The sequence below is a fragment of the Dunckerocampus dactyliophorus genome, chromosome 11 (genome assembly GCF_027744805.1).
Source record: "Dunckerocampus dactyliophorus isolate RoL2022-P2 chromosome 11, RoL_Ddac_1.1, whole genome shotgun sequence".
Taxonomy (NCBI): Eukaryota; Metazoa; Chordata; class Actinopteri; order Syngnathiformes; family Syngnathidae; genus Dunckerocampus; species Dunckerocampus dactyliophorus.
This window is the reverse complement of record NC_072829.1, coordinates 14,380,480-14,395,360: the sequence shown is the minus strand read 5'-3', so window position 1 is coordinate 14,395,360 and position 14,881 is coordinate 14,380,480. Positions and strand designations below refer to the sequence as shown.

General features: G+C 44.3%; 1 pseudogene; it reads right to left on the bottom strand.

Moving 5' to 3' along the window:
- LOC129190320 (uncharacterized) overlaps positions 1–14,659 on the bottom strand; it is a 156,076-nt pseudogene extending 141,417 nt beyond the window's left edge.
- Positions 14,660–14,881: the final 222 nt, after the last annotated feature.

Sequence of the window (14,881 nt, the reverse complement as noted above, 5' to 3'; positions counted from 1 at the left end):
CTCCTTTGTCTTGCTGGTGTTGAGTTGCAGCTGGTTAAGCTCACTCCAGCTGACAAAGTCCCTGATGACCGTCCTGTATTCCAGATCATTCCCCTCCGAAACACAACCAACGATGGCTGTGTCATTGGAGAACTTCTGGATGTGACACTGTGGGGAGTTGTGTGTGAAGTCCGAGGTGTAGAGGGTGAAGAGGAAAGGGGAGAGCACCGTACCCTGAGGGGCACCTGTGCTGCAGAGTACCATGTCAGACACACAGTGACAGAACCTCACATACTGTGGTCTGTTGGTGAGGTAGTCTATAATCCATGCAGTCAGTTGTTGGTCTACTCCCACACTCTCCATCTTCACTCTGAGCAGTGACGGCTGGATAGTGTTAAAGGCACTGGAGAAGTAAAAAAACATGACCCTCACAGCGCTCCCGCTGTCCTCCAGGTGTAGCAGTGATCTGTGCAGCAGGTAGATCACTGCGTCGTCTACTCCGATCCTAGGCCGGTAAGCAAACTGCAGGGGGTCCAGCTGAGTGCCCACCAGGGGTCGCAGGTGCTGCAGGATAATCCTCTCCATGGTCTTCATCAGGTGAGAGGTCAAGGCAACAGGCCTGAAGTGGTTAGGCTCCTTGGGACGTGGTGTCTTTGGTATCGGGACCACACAGGAGGTCTTCCCACAAGGCCGGGACTTTCTCCAGGCTCAGGCTGAGATTGAACAAGTGCCTTAACACTCCACAGAGCTGGTCAGCACAGTCCTTGATGATTCTTGGGCTATAAGTGTTGCATTGGTCTGGAATCGGACCCGGGTCCCCCACTATCGAGAATTCTAAGCGAACTAAGCGAGAATTCTATCACTGAACCACCAATGCCCACACAAGCCACTCTTTAGGAAAAAATTAAACTGTCACATTGATAACCATCTGCAACGCCAAATCCTCTTCAAACATTCCGCAATGAGAAACATTGAGCTTCAACACATCAAATCTTATCCACCACTTGAAATGCCAGCATTGCAACGAAGCCCAGGGCCGGGGGTTTGTTTCTGTCACCGTGGCGTTTGAAAAGTACAACAAAGTTTGCCAGAGATGAAAGAGATGAATGCCAGAGAAAAGAAAGAAAACACAAGAAAGAATAAGAATAAGTACATAAGAAACATAAACATATATACCAATAAATTAAGCAACAACAGAAAGAAGAGACATTAATACAAATAAATATCCAAATAAATAAGTAAATAAATAAACAAATAAATAAATAAATAAATAAAGTGCTATGAGTGTGTGTTGCGTGCGGCGTGTGTGAGTGCTTTGTTGAGAAGCCTGATGGCCTGTGGGTAAAAGCTGTTTGCCAGCCTTGTGGTCCTGGACTTCAAACTCCTGTAGCGTCTGCCTGACGGTAGGAGTGTGAATAATGAGTGTTGTGGATGTGTGCTGTCCTTGATGAGGTTGTGTGTTCTGCGTAGGACTCCAGTTTTATAAATGTCTTGCAGTGAGGGGAGAGCTGCCCCAACAATGTTCTGTGAGGTCTTGATCACCTGCTGGAGTGCCTTCCTATCACGTGTTGTACAGTTACCGTACCAAACAGTGATGGAGGCGGTAAGGACACTTTCGATAGTGCATCTGTAGAAGCAACTCAGGATTGTGGTGGACATGCCAAATTTCCTCAGTCTTCTCAGGAAGTACAGTCTCCTTTGGGACTTCTTCAGAATTTGTTGGGTGTTGTGAGACCAGGTGAGGTCCTCGCTGATGTGTGTGCCAAGGAACTTGAAGGTTTTCACCCTCTCCACCTCAGTCTCATCAATAAACAGGGGTCTATGCGGCTCCTTTTCCCTTGTTCTTGGGTCAATGATCATCTCTTTAGTCTTATCTGTATTGAGAAGGAGATTGTTATCACGACACCAAGCTATGAGGTCCGCCGCCTCTCTTCTGTATGATGTTTCAACACCAACAGTGATCAGTCCGATGACTGTAGTGTCATCCGCAAATTTAATGATGCTGGTGTTGTTCTGGGAGGCCACGCAATCGTAGGTGAAGAGCGTGTAGAGGAGCGGACTCAGCACACACCCCTGTGGGGTCCCAGTGCTCACAATTCTTGAGCTGGATGTGCGATTGTGGACTCTGACTGACTGGGGCCTGCCTGTGAAAAAGTTAAACACCCAGTTACAGAGGGAGGGAGACAGGCCAAGTGTGAGGAGCTTATCTGTGAGTTTGTGGGGGTTGACTGTATTAAAAGCAGAGCTATAGTCTATAAATAGCATTCTGACATATGTGTCCTGGCCCTGTAGGTGAGAAAGGGCTGTGTGGATGGCAGTGTTGACTGCATCATCCGTGAACTGGTTCTGGCGATATGCAAACTGTAGAGGGTCCACAGTTGCTGCCGGGATGCTCTTTTTGATGTGGGTCATGACTATTCTTTCAAAGCACTTCATTACAATAGGAGTGAGTGCTAAGGGCGATAGTCATTCAAGCAGGTCACGTTGCTCTTCTTGGGTACGGGCACTATGGTGGTGGACTTAAAGCAGGTCGGTACAGATGCTTGTGCAAGCGACAGGTTAAATATGTCAGCAATCACATCAGCTAGCTCTGATGAGCAAACCCGAAGTGCACGTCCTGAGATGTTGTCTGTGCCTGCTGCTTTTCGTGGGTTTGTTTTGTTCAGAACCCTGCGCACATCAGCTGATGTCACCATGAGAGGTGAGTCCTGTGTGCTCCCCAAGTTCAGCCACCCTCTCTGCTCATCAGGAGTTTGGGTGTCAAAGCGGGCATAGAACTCATTCAGCTCATCTGGAAGTGTGGTTTGGCTGGACGTGGCTACACTACTCCGCTGTCGATAGTCTGTGATGTGCTGGAGCCCCGCCCACATGCGCCGAGGGTCTGAGGTGGAATAGTAGCCCTCCAGCTTCTGTCTGTACTGTTTTTTGGCCTCTTGTATGGACCTTCTCAGATCATATCTGGCCTTTTTGTAGTCCTCAGCGGTGCCCATGACAAATGCAGTCGAACGAGCACGTAGTTTAGCCCTTACATCACAGTTCATCCACTGTTTTTGATTAGGGTATTTTCTGTAATACTTGGTGGTGCTAACAGTCTCTATACATGTGCTAATGTAGCCAGTAACAGCAGACGTGTATTCATCCAAATCAACAGTACAATCTTCCCTCCCTGCTGCAGTTTTAAACACATCCCAGTTTGTGCAGCCAAAGCAGTCCTGAAGTACTTGATCAGTTTCTTCATTCCACACTTTAACTGCTATACTTACTGGGGGAGCTTGTTTAAGAAGTTGTCTGTATGTTGGATAAAGGACTATAGAGATGTGGTCGGCCTTTTCAAAGTGGGGTCTTGGAACAGCCTTCAAAGCACCTTTCATGTTGCTGTAGACTTGGTCCAGGATGTTATTTTCCCTTGTGGAAAAGCTCACATGCTGGTAATATTTGGGGAGGACAGTCCTGAGGTTACAGTGGTTGAAATCGCCAGATATAATGAATACAGCGTCTGGGTGTTTGGTCTTGTGTTTATCAATGATGTCATGCAGGAGGCCTAGTGCGTTAGCGGCGTTAGCTCGTGGTGGAATGTAAACAGCAGTTAAATACACAGTACTAAACTCACGAGGCAAATAAAAAGGTCTGCATTTCACCATCAGCAGCTCAATGTTCTGCGAGCAGTGCTTGTCCATTGTCTGTACGTCTGTGCACCACCGTTTGTTTACGTAAACACAGACGCCGCCACCTCTGTGTTTACCAGACGCTAAAGTCTAATCTCCCCGGTAAGCAGCAAATGTTTCCAACTGGATCGCCGAGTCCGGTATATCCTCCGTCAGCCAGGTTTCTGTGAAGGTGAGGACACAGCATTCCCTGATCTCACGATGAGCTGTAATCCTTGCTCTTAGTTCGTCCATCTTGTTTTCGAGGGAGCGGACGTTGGCTAGCAGCAGGCTTGGTAGCCGTGGCCTAGTTGCTCTAGCTTTTAGCCTAGCATGCAGGCCGGCCCGCTTGCCTCGTTTACGCCTTGGATGCTTTGCTCGCCGGGTATTCAGCTCACCAGGCCCGCAGGCTGCTGCGTTCTTCCGGCGCAGAAGAAAGGCAAAGTCTGAGAGGCTAAATGAAAGTTCATGGTAAACCCTGCCGATGTTCAAAAGTGTCTCTCTGTTGTAATGTACTGCGTGAGTGTGTTGAATGTCCCAAATGAACAATAAAATAGCAAAAAATAGAAAAAAAAGGGAGAGTGTCACAGATACATCTGCCACGAAGGGCGCCATCTTTGATCTCTGGTATTGGTATCGGCTTGAAAAAAAATCATGCATCCCTAATTATTTTTGCTTTCCACCATTTGTTTTTGTTTTGACTTAGACTTCTGTGCTCCTTACGGTGGGCGCTTCAGCATTTCCATCAGCTCCACCTTATAATCACTGCAGCTGTGGCAGGAAGGTGCCACAAGTTCTTGGACCTCCTCCATGTGGACTTCCTTCCCTCCGTCACTGACCCTGTAGTAGTTTTCCATTCAGTTGCCTTCCTGCTTGTTAAGTAGCTCATCTGGCCATTTCTGGTGCTATAGCAACCCTTTTTGCATCTGCTAATCGAGCTACTCTTTCCCACAGTGCCTCCTTAGGTTTTAGTCATTGTTCTTACCAAGAATGTAAATTGAAGACATTGAAGTACATTGAAGATTTTTTTGTGGACAGCTACGGACAAGTCTCTATACTGCTTATATATATCTCTATATCTATATCTCTATATCTCTATATCTCTATATCTGGATCCAATCCAGTTTTGTTGAACTTCGACATAACAATGGTCTATCATAAAGAAACACTCTCAAGTCCACTTTGCATATCGATTACACTAAAATGTACACATACAACAAACCATGGCTGTGAAAATGCAGATCTATGTTTCTGGTGGTAAATCTGAACAGTCATTAGTGGTGTGTTTTTGCGAGATACTTCTCTGGAAGCTGTAGATTAATATTACTGTTTTATTAACTTGTTGGCTGATTTTTTTATTTCAAGTAGATTATATGAGCCCCTAAGTTAAGGTGCATTCACCTAGTTAGTCAACTGATAGGCTCTTGGGAAAATCTTAGTTGGTAGAAGGTCAGGAATGTGCTGAAATGTTTGCTTGTGTTATCTGTGCAGAGAGCATTGTTGAGGAACCAGGGACCAGGAAGGTGTTTAAACCCTAGTTACCTAGGGGGGTACAAGACCCTCGCTCCCTCGTGCAAGAAACAGGCCAAACTACCTGACTACTCCGTTTAAAGGGTTAAATCTTCTCTGTTGAGAGACCTCTAAATCAAGGGCGAGGGGAACTAACCCAGGTATTCACAGCCTTTGAGGTGCAGAGGCAGTCCCGCTTAATCCGGACCACGCACAACCAGAGTAACCGCTTTTGGTTGCCTGCAACACCAGACCCTCTGTTTTTACGACTGCTCCCCCTCTAAATGGTTAGTTGCTATTGGAAAGGATGGTTTACTCATCTGTTAGCGATCAGAGGGACCTGTCTCAATGTACGGTACTACCGGAACAACCTCAAAGGAATTAGTCTTGGTCACACTGCATACACTTTTATTTCACAGAAGATACGGGGTGACAACTCTTAGATGGTTACAAGAGTAAAAGGTTTATTAGGATAGATTTGCAAGGGCATAAGCAGATAAACACATTGATTAGGAATAAAATACTTAAAGGACTCGCCTAGCCTAGATAAGCTCCACTCACGTATCTCTAGACAGTGATAAGCGTAAGGCCGAAAGCCAATACCTCAGTCCTACCCGGATAACGACGACCGATGTTAGGGTAAAAAGTCCAGTAAGGAATAGTTCTCTGCTTGGGGATGATCCTAATCCAGGTGGAACGGACGGCGAGTGATCAGGTCAACGGCCTCCCCTGGAAGGTCTGATGGCTCTTTGTAGCTCCCGAAAGTGGCTGGGTAAAGAACTGCTGCTGTGGCTGGCTCCGTGCTCCTCCAAGCTCAGTTCTTCTCCTCTCGGCAGCGCCTCTTAATCCGGTGGGTCAGGTTCATCTGACAGATGGAGTCTACCTTCTGATGGGCAGATGAAGTCGTGGTGTCCAATCTTTAAAGCAGTCCCAGAGCGTGGTAGAGAGCCTTGGAGCTTCGGTGAACTGGTCGCAACTACACCAGCTCAGCAGCCAGCCTTGATTGTTGAATGCAGTACTCCTTTTATGCTGCGGACTCACAGAGGAGTGTCTTCCTGACCATTCTCGCCCCTCTTAGGGGCCTTCCGTCCTGAAAGTCCCATACTTCCCCTAGCCATTTGGAATTATCCCTCCCTGTGACTCGTCACCTCAGTTGAACTTCTCGTGTCCTTCAATGGCTCTGAGCGCCATCTTGTCCTCAGGTGAACTCTCTCTGGATGTCCTAAAATGAACTTCTTCTTGGACTTCCATATATGGCATCATCCTGTCCTTAGATGAACTCTCCTCGGATGACCCAAGATGAACTTCTCCTTGGTTGTCCTTCGATGAACCTCTCCTCGGATGTCCTTAGATGAGGACGAGATTAGATTCCAGCCTTAGTCGCTGTTGTGCCATCACTGTGTGACCTCTCTGGCAAACACTGCTGAACTTCTTAACCCTTTACTGGCCATACTTCTGCTAGGAGCTCATTTTCATCTTAGACCTTTCACATAATAAGTACTTATTTTTATACCAACATTTTCACTTATTATACATACAGCCTTTAGACATCAAACAGTTGTTATACATTGACATTCTTAAGACCATTGGACAATATGCTTCTAACCAATCATGTTTCTGAATAGTGCTGATTATAAGTGCACATATAAGTGCGTAAGCTTAGCAATAGTTCATTGCAAGAGTCCCTAATGTGGTGTAGTGCAATTATGTATGTGCGTGCGTTTCCCTAGAAATGCACATGTTCCTAGAACATTGAGTTACTAACTAACTTGTGTGGTGTATGGTCACTTACAGTGTACTTCAAGTGATAGATATACTGAGCATACTAGACTGGTCATGCTACATGACTGTTACAAAGGTTGAATCTTTGCTATGTCTTCCTCTGGTGGACATTACTGGTATTACTACTGTAACATACTTTGGCGACCTCTAGCGGTCTACTAGGGTGTTGTACCTAGGTCACTTGACAAAGGTCTCAGGCTCTGCAGTCGCTCAGTCATTGGAATGCTCTTGGTCCAGCTCACACACACACACACACACACCCAAGCCCTCCCTGTCTGAGGCAATCTACAAAAAGCATTGCAGTCAAAAATAGTTCCTGAAAACCTCTCTGTTTCTCGTCGTGAGGCCACAGGAGGACATTAGAAGAGACATTTTGCCCAGGATCCTGTGTTTGCGATTCTATTCTGTCTGGCATATTTATAATACATTTTGTTAACATTCTACTAGTTTGTGAGTCTTATTTCTCTTCTCATAATTTGAGATTAACCAACATGTAAGAGGAGGTGAAATTTACCTGATAAAGTGGTCCTTGTGACCTTATTAGGTTGCGGAGAATTTTCATCTCCAACAAAGCTGATTTTTAAAATTTCTCCTGAAAAAAAAAACCCACCAACACAGTTTTCACTGGAGCGCACCAACATACATACACTCTTTTGATTTTGTCGGTTCTCTCTTAGTGCAAGACTAGAAGTGCAGACAAAGACAGACACATGACAAATAGCCCACCTGGACAAGGCAAATTAAGCTGACGCTCATCCTCTGTATGTCTCTCTTCTGAGCGCTCCCACTGACAGGGACAGATGGACATGTACATGGCTGATAAAGGGTCGTTCTACTGTGGCCCTGATAGCACTCAATGAAGATAGATAGCACCATTTAACTAACAAAGCATTTGAACACACACATACACACACACACACACACACAAGATTAATCAATAGTCACAACCCCTGAAAACTCTTCTGAGACTCTGCACATGATAAAAGTCTGCAGAAAATATGTACTGTAAATTCCGGTATACATGCCGCTACTTTTTTCTTAAACTTTGAACCCTGTGGTTTGTACATCTTGTGACAGCTCCTTTACTTCAGAACTACAGTACTACAAATTGTTTAAGAGTGTGCCACTCACGAGTCATTGAGGAAATGATAGTTTTTCTTTGGCAGGAGCCAATCAGGAGCTATTAGTGCACTCACAACAAGCTTGAAGAATAGCAGAAATTGAAGAATAGAGGAAAAAAAAACATCATTTTAGTAGCATAAAGTTGATTTTTTTTTTAAACTCATAATATTATGAGAAACAATCAAAACAAAATAGCTGTCAATTTTGGAAAATTTGGTTGGTGGAAAAGTTATAATATAAGTTGGTGATTCATGCAAACATCCAATGATGTCAAACAGGGAAAAAATCTGTGAGCTTTGGTCACGGCATTTTTCTCAAAAGCATCTCGTTCAGTACTACAAGCAAAGTTTTCCAACTGACTTCCAGACTCGTGGGTGGGACGCCTAATAAACCTAATAAAGTGGAGGCACTGGGCAACGCCACACGAGCCGTTTTCAACTTGTACCTGACTCACCGGCTTGTGCGTGCCACAATATGCAATTTTATAACGTGGAAATTTGCGGCTTATACACCAGTGTGGCTTACAGTGTGTAAGAGCAATTCTGTTTTTTCCTCTAAGTTTAGTGGATGCGGCTTATACTATTTGGCTAGACCAGGGGTGTCCAGACTTTTTCCAGCAAGGGCCACTTGGATATTTTGTAAACCACCACATGTAGCTATGCTAAGTAGTATATACAAAGGAAAAACAGCATCTCGGCTTTGTGAAAAAAACAAATTATTAATATGAATTTCGTTCTTTTAACTTTATTCCAATAATATTTTAACTTTTCCCCCCAATGAAATTTTCCAAACATTACAGCTATTTTGTTTTGATTGTTTCTCATATTACGACTTAAAAAAAAAATCTTTTGAAAAATATTTCAACTTTATGCTACTAAAGTGATGTTATTTTTTTCCTCTACAGTAGTCTTCTATTTCTGCTATTCTTGTAAAATTCTGACGTTTTCTTGTTAGAGAACAACTTTTTCTCTTAATACTTTGACATTCTTTTTGTAAAATTACTGCTTATTTTCCAATTTTGTCACGTCTGGTGTGTGGAAGTCTGGTGTAGGATCCCTGATGCAGCGGCGAGACAACTCCAGGCAAGAAAGGGTCTTTATTTTGGAACAATGCAGCAAAAATAAGAGGAACAAAAAACGACGGTGCAAACTAGAGTCCGAATGCACCGCTGTAAAAGGGACAGAACAAAGTCCAAAAATGAAACAAAAACTACCTGAGATACAGGCGGGCTGCAGGATGAGCAGGCAGGAAGGCAAAAGGAACTAAAAAGGTACAGAAACATCGAGGGAGACAAGGAGACAAGGAGACAAGGAGACAAGGAGACAAGGAGACAAGGAGCGTAGTCGGTAGAATCCAAACCAAGGAATAATCCCACACCTTCCAGAAGCAGGTGCGGGGATTAAATAGAGGAGCAGATGGAATGCAGCTGTGTTCATCCGACAGCTCCGCCCATCTCAGGAGAACCAGCATCTGAGGGAAACATAAAACAACGAAGCAGTAACCATACATACAAAAGGGGTGTACTACAAATACCGCAACATGAGATGAGTCCAAGATGTCACAGCAGAGCGTGACACATTTTTGCTTTTTTTAAAAAAGTTTACTTTTTATATATTCAGAATGTGCCATGGATAAAAATGGCCCCCTAGCCACACTTTGGGCACCCGTCATCCAGAGCCTTGGGAAATTCTGGGCAAACATGTTTTTGGACTTTATATTTTCAAAATTTCTACAGGTTTTTACATTTTTGCTGGTGATGGGCTGCTCCTCTTGTGGGTCCTGTCGTGCGGTGTTTGCTTCTCTGTCCCTCCTTGGCGCTTCTGGCTTGCTTGCTTCGTGGGTGTGGCCGTGCTCCGCTCTGTGTGGGGTCCGGTTCTTTTGTAGTTGCTGTGGTGTGGCTCCATTGCCAGCCGTGGTTGTGTGTGTGTGTGCCGTGTGGGCACGGTCCCCTTGTTCTGGTGGCGGTCCGGTCTGCCATGGGGCGTGTGGCCAGTCCGTGGTGTTTGGCGGTTTGAGGGTGGAGCTGTGGACGCTGCCTCCGGTGGGGCTCCGGTGTTGGGGGTGCTTGGGGTATCACCTCTGGCCTCAACTACACGCTCACACATTCTTGCACCTTTATATATATGAGCACTTGCACACATACAGAGATACCTGTACACACGTACATATGCACACTCACAGTACATACGTACTTCCCCACATTACTCACTGACTTAACCAGGGTGTTACTGTGTTGTTGGTTTTATTACAGTGATGGTAGTACTATCATAGTTAATAATTTCATTACTACTACTGTTTCAATGCAGTATTATCATTGCAGTAGTAGATATTATTTTGTCCTTTCCGTCAGGGTCTTTATAGTTACTTGGTGAACTTGTTTCGTAAAGTACGCGGTGCATTTGACAAGACAGAGCTGTGCAGGCTTGTGTTGCGTCAGTCAGTGATGCAACTCAATTGGGGCAGCATGACCGCTTTTTTTCCTTGAAATGTATTTTTGTCTTATTCCATGAAGTCATCATAAAACAGGCTACCTAAAACTACCTACAACATAAGAATTTTGTTAATTTTCAGTAACAGACAGTGATAACAGTAACATGCATTGACTGGCCACACCATTAGGTACACCTGCACAGTTGCATCAAACATTCTGCCTAGATGGCTATCATAATACTGTACATCAGGGGTCACCAACGTGGTGCCCGCGGGCACCAGGTAGTCCCCCACGACCACATGAGGTGCCCGAAGCCTGCTTTTCATTCAGGTTTTCAGTTAATAATGAAAGAACAGTAGAAAGAAATGCATTCTGAAATACAAAATGTGAGTTGTGGACACCAGCATTTTGTTCATGTTCTGGTAAAACAAGCATATTCGCTTTGTTTGGGTTTAAAATAAAGAAATGTTACAAAAATGAGTAGCTCTTGGCCATTTTCATTTTGTAAAAGTAGCTCTCACAAGGAAAAACATTGGTGACCCGTGCTGTACATGATATACATAAGCGTGGCAAAATATTACACCTCTCTCAATACATTGCAGTATGCACGTTGCATTCTTAAACTTGTTTCGTAACGTCCGCGGTGCATTTCACAAGACAGCTGTATGCGGCTTGTGCATCAGTCACTGTCAGGTTTTTTTTTCGTCTGCTTGCGGATAATTTGGCTTGGTGATATAAAGTTGGAAAACTTTGCTTGTAGTACTGAACGCGGTGCTTTTGAGAAAAATACAGTGAACAAGGCTGACAGATTATTTCCCTCTCTGCCATCACTGGATGTTTGCATAAATCGCCAACTTCACACAGATTATTAAAAAAATAATGAAATAATAAAGTCTTACACACATACACAGTACACACATAGCTGAATAATCAACAATAAATATAGCAACTTCTGATCAATCCATGTCAATTTCAGACTTAAAATAATAAATAATAAAGACCCACCCATTTCCGCTTACACCATACCCACTCCTGGGTTATGCCCCACCCACTCCGAGTACATATGCGTATAATTTTATGGGTGAACAGATACAGAGAGTGTTGTACTCGCTCATCCCTAATGGCCACAATAGAACTGTTCTTGCATGCCACAACTTACACCCATGTAAATGCTACCCTCTAGTGTTAAGCTAATTCATTGCACAGGAAGTTGCCCTACTCTTGCATAGACTTAGTGAAGCTCGTTAATTGAGTGACATCTGTGGAAATTAATCAGTGGTTTAAAAAGATAAAATGTCCTTCCACATCGACTGCTACCACCAGTGCAACCACAGTTGAAGAGTTACCTGCCAGCGAAAGAAACACGCTATATTCAAAGTGTACAGTGGACCAGGATGTTAGTCACATGCTACTCATGCGCTAGCCGAGTTGCAAGCATGGCCATGTACAGCAAAGGTGAGTCAGATGCAGCACCTCCTCAAGTAGTCTCAGACAGCGAAACAATCTCATTGAAAAAGCGCAAATATGGCGGGAGCTACATTGCTTTGGGGTTCTATTTGTACTGGTGGAGTTACTCAGCTAAAGTGTGTTTGTTTTTTGTGCAAAAGTTCTGTTGCAGGACTCCAGGAAACCCTCCCTGCTGCGCAGACATTAACACAACAATCATCATTTCAAAAATAATAAAAATGAAGCTTTTTGGACTGTGTATGGGGACTTTTGTGCAGTGGTAGGACCCTGGTAGTGAGGCGGTCGAACTAGGCCTTGCTCAGGTTGCTTAGCTACTCTGGTCCACGCGCAATGCTTAGCTCTCACATATGGCACATAGGTTACAGCACCAGACACACCCAGGGAAACTGTGTTGACCCACTGGCCAAAGTATGGGCCGGTGACAAGGATGCTTCCTCATTACCATTGTGCACAGTGGCCAATGATCAGTCTTTGACGGGGCGGAGGAACTGCAACACTTGATGCCAACGGTCTCAAGCAGAGGAGCATCAAGAGAGTATCCTCATGTCGTTGGGGTGAGCCCGAGAACCCACACAGACTTCAGTAAAAAGATGGCAGCCCCATCGTCTGGCTAGCCAGCATAAGGCATCCCTGCACAGTGAAGTCCCCCTTTGTCATGACACCCACTAGTGATATAGATTGAAACCTGACTGCCCTTCGACATCATTATCATCTCGTTCTGGAAGACAAAGGGAGATTATCTTGTGTGTAATAACCACTGGGGAATCGCTGTCCATCCCGGGAAAGCTCTTCACCAGGATTCTCCTGAGTCAGTCTCTGCCCACAGTCAGGTCAAGACGCTGCCCCCAGCAGGCAGGATTCATGCCCACCACATAAACCACCGACCACACCTCAGCTATCAGGCAAGTGAATACCACAAGGACTGACACATGCTCATCACCTTCATCGATCTCCTTTGAAACGGGCCGAGCCACACTATCAAACATCTTCCACACCCTCGCCCTTCCACCAAAGACAATCAGACTCTTTAGGATGCTGTCTTATGGTACAGAGAGCTATGGTTGTGTCAACAACCCCATTGCGCCAGGGTCTGCCAGCATTGCGTGGCTGCACCCAACCTGTTAACTGTGTTAAACACGTTCTGATGACGACAGTGTGCCCAAGCTCCCCTGGAGTCAGGATTGGTGACGACAAACTAACTGACATGGACTGTTTGTTTACCTGTGCTCAGAAGTCACACCGGAGCTATACTGCCCGAGGTGAACAGACGGTAACGACTGGCTGCTGGTGTCATGAAAAGACTCTGGAGACCACTATAGAGATGGCATGACATCTCCTGTCTACAATGCTGCCGTCTTGTCAGTGCTCTTTTATGGGGCACTGTCTGGTCACCCTAGTGGACTCAACGCCATGCTGGCATGAGTCTTAAGCAAGTAAGTAACATTTTGGAGTGACAATTAAGGGGTCTGACCACCAGTAAGTGCTAAATAGCTTGAATAAGAGCGGGCTGCAAGCATCGTACATGGTGAATTGTTTTGTATGAGCATACGAGCCAGTGAATTTTATGCAGTACAGCTGGATGAGTCAATAGATGTAGCTGGCCTGGCGCATGTCCAGATTTATGAAGAGGCAGTTATGGAGAACATGCTGTTCTGTAAAGCTCTGGAAACAAGGACAACTGTAGAGGACATTTTCAACATGCTGTACACCTTTGTGTCTGAACTGAAAGGTGACTTTAGGATTTTCTTCACTGACCATCATTTTTACCTTTACGAAAAGTTGCACAATGTTTCTTGCATGTTTCTTACAAGTTTCATTTAATAGTGTTTCTCATCTTTTTTTTTATCAAATACAGATGCTGGCACTTGCAACTTTATTTGGCTCCATTGGTTATTTTTCAGCTGTGATTAAAAGAAAAAATAAGCAGATATTTCAGGTGAGAAACGCTATTAAATTTTGTCAGCAATCATGTCTTCAATAAAGGAAAAAATAACCTGAATTGTTCATTGATCTGTTTCATCATTATGCATATGTATTTAAATTTGTCTTCTGCATGTAAAACTTCTGTACTTTGCTACCAAAACCTAGGGTGACCATCGTTGGATTGAGATAATTTGATATACTCAGAGTTTGATGATGATCAATACAATTAAAGGATGCCTCCTCTGTATGGATACAAAATTGTTATATTACAAAATACTATCGATAACCAAAGACACAAGGAAGAACGTTCAAAAACGTTTAAAAACCAGCATGAAAATCGTTCCAAAAACAGAACATAAGAACCTGAGCACAAATGCACAAAGCACAAAGTTTTGGAATGTAAAAAATATTTTGGGGAAAAATGTGGCCTCTAAAGCCGCAAGTACTTTAAAAATTTGAACTGTGGGCACTTCAACACGGCAAGCCCCAATGCCGGTCAATTTAATGGCTCAATGAAAACCAAGATATTTTCATAAACTTTCTAAAAAAAAAACAACAACAAAAATAACAACTAGGACAGGATGTGCAAACAGGAAATGTCCTGAACAAACAGGAAGTTTAGTCATTCAACCAAAACCAGAAAAACAAACAATAAATGTTTGTCCAATTAGTCTTATAAATGTGGACTTAAAACACAGCAGGGGATTCTGCTCGCTCCTGTTCTGTTTACCCTGTGCACGTCCGACTTGCAGTACAACTCTGAGCGCTGCCAGGTACAGAAGTACGCGGACGACACGGCCATCGAGGGATGTATAAGGAATGGACTGGAAGATGAGTAGAGAAAACTGATCCGGGACTTTGTCAACTGGTGCGACGCAAACCATCTGCACCTCAATACCACCAAGACCAGGGAAATGGTGGTGGACTTTAGGGGAAACAGGGCACAACCAGAACCTGTTCGCATTAAAGGTAACCATGTGGAGGTGGTTCACACCCATAAATACCTGGGAGTGCATCTGGATGA